Here is a 9,687-nt window from a genome sequence, read left to right as displayed (position 1 = left end):
CCTTTTGCTTGGAAACACTTTATTTCCATCCTCTTGGCTCCCATCCATTTGTCCTATAAATGGAAAGGCTTAGCCAGACACTGCTGTACATTTAGGGCTGTGTGACCATGAGATTTACTGAAGTAAACCCAGTCAGCTGATCCATCCCGGCACACTCATTAAATGAAGTATTTTCCACTGACATTCAATCTGTGTCTGCATTGAGTGGGGAAAATAGAAAAAAAAGGTGAGTTGGTATGTTTTGTGTAACTGGTGAATGAAAAGCACAACGGCCGTCAACCCAGGTGATAGGGTCACGTCTCTGCCATAACTCTGATTATCTGCTATACTTTTTATCAGGGAGTGTAGCGATAGGATGAGGAGTAACAGTTATGAACCAAAAGAGGGTGTATTTAGACTAGATATAGGGAAGAATTTTTTTACTGTAAAGGTGGTGAGAACCTGTCCCAGGTTGGCCAGAGAGGTGGTGGATGAACCATCCCTGGAGACATCCCAGGCCAGGCTGGACGGGGCTCTGAGCAACCTGAGCTGGTGAAGATGTCCCTGCTCATGGCAGGGGTGGCACTGGATGAGCTTGGAAGGTCCCTTCCACCAAACTGTTCTGTGATTCTACCTGCAGCTGGAGTAATGCACTTGCCAATGTACTCGTTCCATACTGGGGGACAGACACCAGCCCCGTCAGCTCTGAGCTCGTCTGGAGGACATCAGGAGAAGGAGATGGCTGGGGGACTCTGGCTGATCACAACGTTTAAGTCTGTGATGCTGCATGAGCAAAGGTAAATGAGATCCCTGGAGGAATCTGGAGGGACGTTCTAAGCAGATCAGAGAAGATATAGAGCTGTGGCACAGACCCTTTATGATACTTTCTCTTGCACAGTCCCTTTGCTGGTGGCACAGAGAGACAAGTCAAATCCTTGGAGGAGCAAAACTCTGGCTATAAGAGTCTTATTTGCACACCCAGGGAGCCTGACAGAGCAGGATTGTGAATTCAAGCATCCAACTGCCAATCTAGTGCTCTAAATGCTCAACTATCCTCCACCCTGACCTGCTGGTCCCATGTTGCATCTACAAAGCTCTCTGCCCATGAAGGCTCATCTCCGTGTGCTATTCTTGACATAGAATCACAGAATGGTTTGGGTTGGAAGGGACCTTCACAGATCATCCAGTGCCACCCCTGCCATGAGCAGGGACATCTTCACCAGCTCAGGTTGCTCAGAGCCTCGTCCAGCCTGGCCTGGGATGTCTCCAGGGATGGTTCATCCACCACCTCTCTGGCCAACCTGGGCCAGGCTCTCACCACCCTTATTGTAAAAAATTTCTTCCTCATGTCTGGCCTGAATCTCCCTCCTTTAATGCAAAACCATTGCCCCTTGACGGTGTTGATGATGTTGATGTGAACAAAAGAGTCAGGATCATCCTGCGACGCAAGTCCTGCAAACGGTCTCCTGTTGTGTGCCTTGAAGAGCCTTTGACTGGTGAGCTACATGGAGCCTGGTGTAGATATCAAAACAGGGAGACCAACAAGAGACTTGGAATAAAGTAATTGGAGAGACTGGAAATAGAAAGGTGCAATTTCTGGGGAAAAAGATTGACTGAAGTAAGATTTTTAGCCAGAAGAATGCAAGTGGAAACATGAAACAGTCTTCAAATACAGAGAAAAGGTCGTACAAAGAGGAAAGGAATCACCTTTTCCATGCCCAGGATGCATAGGAGGAGATGTTGCAGGCTTAAATCCTACCAAGTAAGGTCAGACATCAGGGAAAAATTTTAAGGATAAAGTGAGGGGACTTGCACGTCACCTCGCTGGAGGTCTTAAAGCACATGGGAGATAAACATGTAGCATAGCTGGGCCTGCCTGGGGCAAGGGATGTCTCGGTGGCTTTTAGAGGGCTGTGTGATTCCAAGTGAAAATGATGTGTTTAGTCTAGGAAAACAAAGGATGAGACATCGCTGTCTATAAATATGTGGGGAGTATGAGGGGGAAGGTGTAATAAACACACTGGAGAAAACAAAAAAGGAAAATAACAGACAATTTTGGGACAGTGTGGACTAGGCTGGGTGATGGCTGGGCAAGAGGAGGACTCTGAGCATCAGAAAGTCCAGTTTATGGCAGCAAGGACCTTCTCTGCCTCCAAAAATGGGGAACTGAGAAAACTCAGCTCACTCAAGGAGAAGCTCAGCAGTTTCTGGGTGAGGTTACACATCCTGATGCACCTGAGAACTGCTCCCAGGTTTCCTAATTCCTGTTAAACTCTGAAGGAAGCTCAGAGAAAACAACCGTGGAAGGCCCTGAATTTTGTGTGGTTTCAACATAGGATTATAGTTTCAACATACCTTAGGCCTGCTGTGATGGTGGAACGTGTCTTCTAGTGATCAATAGAGTCAAATCCCAACCAGCAAGAGGCAGGTTCTGCTGTCATGGGTTTGCTGCTTGTCTCGAAGGAGAAATGGAAGCAGTGCCACCCCTGCCATGAGCAGGGACATCTTCACCAGCTCAGGTTGCTCAGAGCCCCGTCCAGCCTGGCCTGGGATGTCTCCAGGGATGGTTCATCCACCACCTCTCTGGCCAACCTGGGCCAGGCTCTCACCACCCTCAGGGCAACAATTTCTTCTTCATGTCTAGGGAATCATGGGCTACCTGACAGAGTGGTCATCCCTGGGTTTATCCTTCTTCACATGTAGCTCGACCTGTTGCCTGTGCACATGGAGATAATCTGAGACTGAAAATAGACTCGAGGCTTCCTGGGAGGGCTGAGGTCCCTCACTGTACCTTGCCCAGCCCTGGTGATCACAAAAGCCTTGGCTGCACCCAGGGACTATCACCAGGACAATTTGCTTATGAGGTGTCTTTCTCATGGTACCACAGAATCATAGAATCATTTTGGTTGGAAAAGACCCTCTAAATCATCGAGTCCAACTGTTAACCCAGCCCTGTCCCTGCCCCATGTCCTGAGAACCTCATCTCCATCTGTCCAGCCCTCCAGGGATGGTGACTCCAGCACTGCCCTGGGCAGCCTGTTCCAATGCCCCACAGCCCTTTGGGGAAGAAATTGTTCCCCACATCCAACCTCCACCTCCCCTGGTGCAACCTGAGGCCATGTCCTCTCGTCCTGGCGCTTGTTACTTGGAAGAAGAGACCATCCAGTCCTCCAACCCTCGTGACAGGGCAGATCTCCCCAGTATTTCAGAATTTCACCTCTCCTCCTTTCCAAAACATGCGTTTGGCAGCTGAGAGGGAGCAGGGACCTCGGGGACCTCTCGGACACATCCCTGCACAGCTGCTGACAGTTGGAGCCAGAGAAGGTCTTTGCTTCTTGGCTGCTCTTGACAGCCGCCTTCACCCCTGCGACTCCTCCTTGTTTTCCATCACGTGCCAGGGGACGGCTGAAAAATCTCCAGTTGGAGCGAGGGGCTGGAATGCTCCCATGGAGGGGACAGGGCGAGATGGAAATTCCTGCTGGGGATGAGTCACGCTCTGCATGCATGACCTGCTTCCCATCCTGCTGCTGCGCTGGGGCGGGGAAGAAGAGCTCTCTGGTTCCTTTGGGAACACCCTTTTTTTTTGTTTGCTTTATTTTAATGGGGATGCACGGCAGGGCTGAAGGACGATCCAGCCCCTTCTGCTGTGCGTCAGCCTTTGCCCCAGCATCACACCAAATTTCTCGGTGGTGTTTACACTGTGGGATCAGGAGAAGAAAAGAAGGAAAGGATCTCTTTGGAAAAACCGAGGTGGTTCACCAAGGCCAAGTGCCGGGTCCTGCCCTGGGGTCACAGCAACCCCAGGCAGCGCTACAGGCTCGGGGAAGAGCGGCTGGAAAGTGCCCGGCGGAAAAGGAGCTGGGGGTGTTGGTGCCAGCGGCTGAACATGAGCCAGCGTGTGCCCAGGTGGCCAAGAGGCCACCAGCATCCTGGCTGGTACCAGCACTGGTGTGGCCAGCAGGCCCAGGGCAGTGACCGTCCCTGTGCTGGGACCTGGGGAGGCCAAACCGCCAATCCTGGGGGCAGTTTTAGGCCCCTCATGTCAAGAAAGGCCTTGAGGTGCTGGAGCGAGTGGAGAGAAGGGAACGGAGCTGGTGAGGGGCTGGAGCACAAGTGTGATGGGAGCGGCTGAGGGACCTGGGGGGTTCAGCTGGAGAACAGGAGCTGAGGGGAGACCTTCTGATCTCTGAACTGCCTGAAAGGAGCTTGGAGCCAGGGGGGGTCGGGCTCTGCTCCCCAGGAACAAGCGCCAGGAGCAGAGGAAACGGCCTCAAGTTGCGCCAGGGGAGGTTGAGGTTGGATGTGGGGAACAATTTCTTCCCCAAAGGGCTGTGGGGCATTGGAACAGGCTGCCCAGGGCAGTGCTGGAGTCACCATCCCTGGAGGGTTGGACAGATGGACATGAGGTTCTCAGGACATGGGGCAGTGCCAGGGGTGGGTTAACGCTTGGACTTGATGATCTTGAGGGGCTTTTCCAACCAAAATGATTCCATAATTCTAAGACTTCTTCTCCAACCCGGAGCATTCCTGCTGTGCTCTGTGCATTTCAAGTGGCCGCCCACAGCCCCTCAGGTCCCTGGTTCAGGGGTGGGACGGGCGCAGGGCAGCAGCTGTCGGTGGGTTGTGCTGCAGAAGCTGCTGCGCTCGCTCTCCCGGCCGCCAGACATCGCCAGCCTGAACTCAAAAGAGAGGGGGGGACACCAACATGGTGGTTTTCATGGCTATTGATGGTGTTTTGTTGTTTTTTTTTAACATAGTTTTCTTCAGAAAATGCTATCAGGTTGAACTCACCTTTGCATGCATGTCTGTGAGCCTGCATGGTGCTTACCAGGTTTCAACATATTTCCATTAAGAATAGGCTTTATATTTTTTCTGCTCTAAGAGAAATTAGGGTGGAGTTTCACCCAAGTTGGGGAGGAGCAGCAGAGCCGAGGATAAATCCCAAATGATGCACAATTCCTACCTAGTATGGCACAAAGCATAGGGTGACTTTTTCGATTTTATCTGCATCCCCTGCTTATTCATTTTATTTATTTATTTAATTATATTTTATGTTATTGTATTTTATTTTTTTAATTTAATTTTTATTTTATTTTATATTTTTTTGGTCCCAGAACAACTGCACAAGGCCCAAAACCCCACCAATTCGCAGGATGCCAACAACATTCTCCTTCCCAGCTCACAGAAAGACACTACCTCATTTTATAGACACAGCACCCAAGGTTTATTTGCGCTGGGAGCATCCTCAGGACCTGAATGCAGCATTCGGTTCTATGTGCTACCAGGGCCATACAGAGCAAGATCTGAATCCTCCCCAAATCAGTGACCACCTCTTCAATCCTTTGGGTTTTCCCCCATCAGCTCTTTTCACCGTTTCACATTCACTTTTGTGGCATTTTGCCTCCAGATCAAGCAAAACTCAGCATTCGCCTCCCCACGTTTGTGCTGTTATCGCCAACCGTGGGCAGCGATTGTACCACTGTATTTATTTCTTCTTCCCTCTGTTTAGCACTAAATTTTTTGAAAGATCCTCCTGCACAAGAGCAACAAACCATTCCATGCACTTTGTAGGAAACATCCCCTGCTTGTGCTTCTCCACCAAAGCCAAACCACTCCTGCCTGATATTTGTCAATCAGGCAATAGCAGAGATGGTTTAGGCAGAGCATTAAACGAGCTTTGAGCGTGGGTTTTGGTTCTGTGATGGAGCTGCAGAGCATAATCTGGGCTTAACTTTGCTGGGGTGCAGGATTCACGCATGGGGAGAATACTAAACCACCCCCCTCTCACCGAATCTCTGGCTGGTGGCTGGAATTTGAGGAAATCCTGTGAGTTTCTAATCTTAGGCTGCTTTTCCTGGGTAGTTTATTCCTTTAAATAGAAAGGCTTAAGTGGGATTGACTCCTACAATCCTTCTGCCTGTAATCTTTAGTGGCCAGCGACAGGCACGGCTGCTGCATCGCACGTCCTTTCTGCTGCCAAGGGACAAAGAGGCTCAGGTGAGCTGACATTCTGCTTCTTTGTCCCATCCAACCCATTTTGGAGCCAATTTCAGACACACTCGATGGGCAGTAGCAGCCTCCAAGTTTTGTGAAACTGGGCAGGGAGAAGGGAGTTATAAATGACCCATGGGAGAAAGGCTTGAATCATAAAATCACAGAATAATTTGGGTTGGAAGGGACCTTCCCAGCTCCCCCAGTGCCACCCCTGCCATGAGCAGGGACATCTTCACCAGCTCAGGTTGCTCAGAGCCCCGTCCAGCCTGGCCTGGGATGTCTCCAGGGATGGTTCATCCACCACCTCTCTGGGCAACCGGGGCCAGGCTCTCACCACCCTGAGGGGCAACAATTTCTTCTTCATGTCCAGCCTGAATCTCCTTCCTTTAGTTTTAAACCATCAACCCTTGTCCTATCACAACAGGCCCTGCTCAAAAGTCTGTCCCCATCTTTCTTATTGGCCCCTTTAAATATGGAAAAGCTACAATAAGTTCTTCTTGGAGCTTCTCCAGGCTGAACATCCCAACTCTCTCATCCTGTCTCTCAGCACAACCCTTTACGAGCCACTAGAGAACCCACATGGCAGAAATCCTCTGTGACCACAGCCTGTCCTGGGTTTGACTCAATTGGACCCCGTGCCCAGAGCATCTCTCACTCTAAAAATAGTCCAAGGACATCTAAACCACAATGCGGAAGAAGAATGCACCAGTGATGCTGTTGAAAGGACGGTCATACATGGGTAAATCTGGAGGCTTCACCTCCAGGTAAGACACTTTGGAATTCTTAATCAGTTCATTAATTCAGAGGAGCATAATTAACAGAGTAATTTAACCAGGTGTGAAAGTCAAAGACAGAAAGGTCACTAAGTGGCTAGAAATTACCCCACTGAAAAAATCCCACCAGGCCAGCTGGTGTTGGTTTGTTGCTGAGCCAGCAATGTGGTGATACTACCTGGAGACATGTCCCAGCCCCAGGTCTGACCCCTTGGGGCAGCAGGGAAAGGACCTTGGTGTCTGCTGCTGCGTGTGCCCGGACCTCTCCCAGCTTCTCCTGAGCTGTTTTGAAACCCACATGGAACGGGAAAGGAGGGAGTGGGTGGCAAGAGTGGGTCATGGAGGAGAAGAATGGTGATGGACCCATTGTTGCAGCTGCTCCATGGCCCCAAGCCATGTGAAATGGGTCAGAGAGCACTGTACCCCACAACTTACAATGGCATGAAGGAATAGCTTTTTTACGATGACCAGTTATATATCTGGATGACAGTGCAGATCACCAGGAGACCAGTCCACCTCATCCCTGGTGAGTGAATGCAGGTTCCTCCGTAATTTTGCAGTAGGATTTGCAGTGGGTGGTCACAAACTCGAGAGCTTGGCAGCCTTTTCAGTGATGCTGTTTGCTGCAGAAACCGCTTATTTTTATCCTTGTATGGAATAATCGTCTCCTCGTGTCTGTGCTAAAATCTGTGATTTACGCAGCCAAGCTCCAGAACTTTACACAGTCTGTGCCACCACCCTTCGCAGACCCCGAAGCAAGACACCAACCATGGCTTTTCCCATCCTCTTCCTCACGTCTCCAAATCCTCCTTCTTAAACCTATCCCTGGCTCTTTCCCCCAGCCAGAAGAACGTGTCCTGGAGGGCAGGTCCCACTGCGCGTTGACTGATGGTTGGCAACCCGTTCCCACGCTGGGCAGCACCTCCCAGACCAGATCACCTTATCTCTGTACATCCCTGTCCAGAAGAAGAGTCCATGTCCTGCCCCAGCCTGTCCCGGCTTCCCCACCCCACTGAGATGTCTGCAATGCCCTCTGACGTGTCCTCAAGGCACAGGGGAGGGTGAGCGGAGCGTTTTCCTCCTCCCACCACCCTGTCTCGGAGCTTGTGGGAAGTCTGGCACAGCTGGGAGATTGTGATGAGTCAGCGTTTGCATGTGCTGAGTCACTGCAGGGAGGTGCCAGAGAGGTGGTGGGGTTGCCTAGCCTCATCACAAGATGTAAATTTGTTAGGAAGAAGATCTGTCTGAAAAATATTCCTATTAATGAAACCCACTGAGCTATTAAGGACAGGTCATCCTCACCTCCAGTGAGACCTGGACAGGCTGGAGAGTTGGGCAGGGAAAAATTTAATGAAATAGAACAAGGACAAGTGTAGAGTCTTGTGTCTGGGCGGGAACAACCCCAGGTTCCAGTATAAGTTGGGGAACGACCTGTTCGAGAGTAGCAGTGTAGGGGAAAGGGACCTGGGGGTCCTGGGGACAGCAGGGTGACCATGAGCCAGCACTGGGCCCTTGTGGCCAGGAAGGCCAATGGTACCTGGGGTGGGTTAGAAGGGGGTGGTCAGTAGGTCAGAGAGGTTCTCCTGCCCCTCTGCTCTGCCCTGGGGAGACCACACCTGGAATATTGTGTCCAGTTGTGGCCCCTGAGTTCCAGCAGGACAGGGAACTGCTGGAAAGAGTCCAGTGCAGCCACCAAGATGCTGAAGGGAGTGGAGCATCTCCCATGTGAGGAAAGGCTGAGGGAGCTGGGGCTCTGGAGCTGGAGAACAGGAGACTGAGGGGGGACTCATTCATGTTTACAGATATCTAAAGGGTGAGTGTCAGGAGGATGGAGCCAGGCTCTTCTCGGTGACAACCAATGGTAAGACAAGGGGCAATGGGTACAAACTGGAACACAAGAGGTTCCACTTAAATTTGAGCAGAAACTTGTTCCTGGTGAGGGTGGCAGAGCCTGGCCCAGGCTGCCCAGGGAGGTTGTGGAGTCTCCTTCTCTGCAGACATTCCAACCCACCTGGACACCTTCCTGTGTAACCTCATCTGGGTGTTCCTGCTCCATGGGGGGATTGCACTGGATGAGCTTTTGAGGACCCTTCCAATCCCTGACATTCTGGGGATTCTGTGTGATTCTGTGACCTTGTAGAGTTGATTCTAGCATGGCCACCTTGGACTACAAGTGTCACCTCATAAGGAATCCTGGCTCTGAATCCTTTCACATGACCCACAGCTCGTCGTTTTGGAGGTGTGTCGCATCCCTGACCCACGGCTGCCCTTGCAGACCTGTCCTGTGACGTGCAAAGAGGTATCTCTCGGTAGATCCATCATTGCACGCCTGGGGAACCATTCCGTCCAACATGCCGTATGGCTAGGGAGGCCATGGGGGAATGGCTGGTAGATCCGCAAAGCTTTTGGGGTGTCTTTTGAGTATAACTAATTCCCAGTCCCCTCACTGATGCAGTTTGTATGATTTTTTTTTTAATTTAGGTAAAGATGGTCCTGAGCATATGATGGCTTCAAGTGTGGATTAGCTCAGGGCTTCATCCCTGATGCTTAAAGCTGGGTTTGGATTTAAAGGTGAGAGTTGCAGCGCGGGCAGGTCCTCAGTGCTGGAAATCCCAACAGACAACTGAATTTCATCGGTTCCTCAACAAACAGCACACAGTGCCCCAGGTGCTTTAAATATACATCCCCAAATCACCCTCTCTCTTGCCAAGCACTTGCTGGCTGTAAGGATGCTCCTCACAGCCAACCCAAAGGAGTCTGGGGTATTTTTATCAAACCCTTGATTTTCTCTCTCCTTTCTTTTAGGTATAAAACAGAAAAAAACCAAAGCCCCTAAGATGATGACAGGTTTAGGAGGGACAGTGAGGAGGACCTTCCCCTCCACAGGTACGGTGGGAACTCATCTGCACCACAGCAGAGCCAGATCTTCCTCCAGAAGATC

This window comes from Streptopelia decaocto (genome assembly GCF_964273445.1).
Source record: "Streptopelia decaocto genome assembly, chromosome: 1".
Classification (NCBI taxonomy): domain Eukaryota; kingdom Metazoa; phylum Chordata; class Aves; order Columbiformes; family Columbidae; genus Streptopelia; species Streptopelia decaocto.
The sequence above is the reverse complement of the archived record's forward strand: the minus strand, read 5'-3'. Positions refer to the sequence as shown.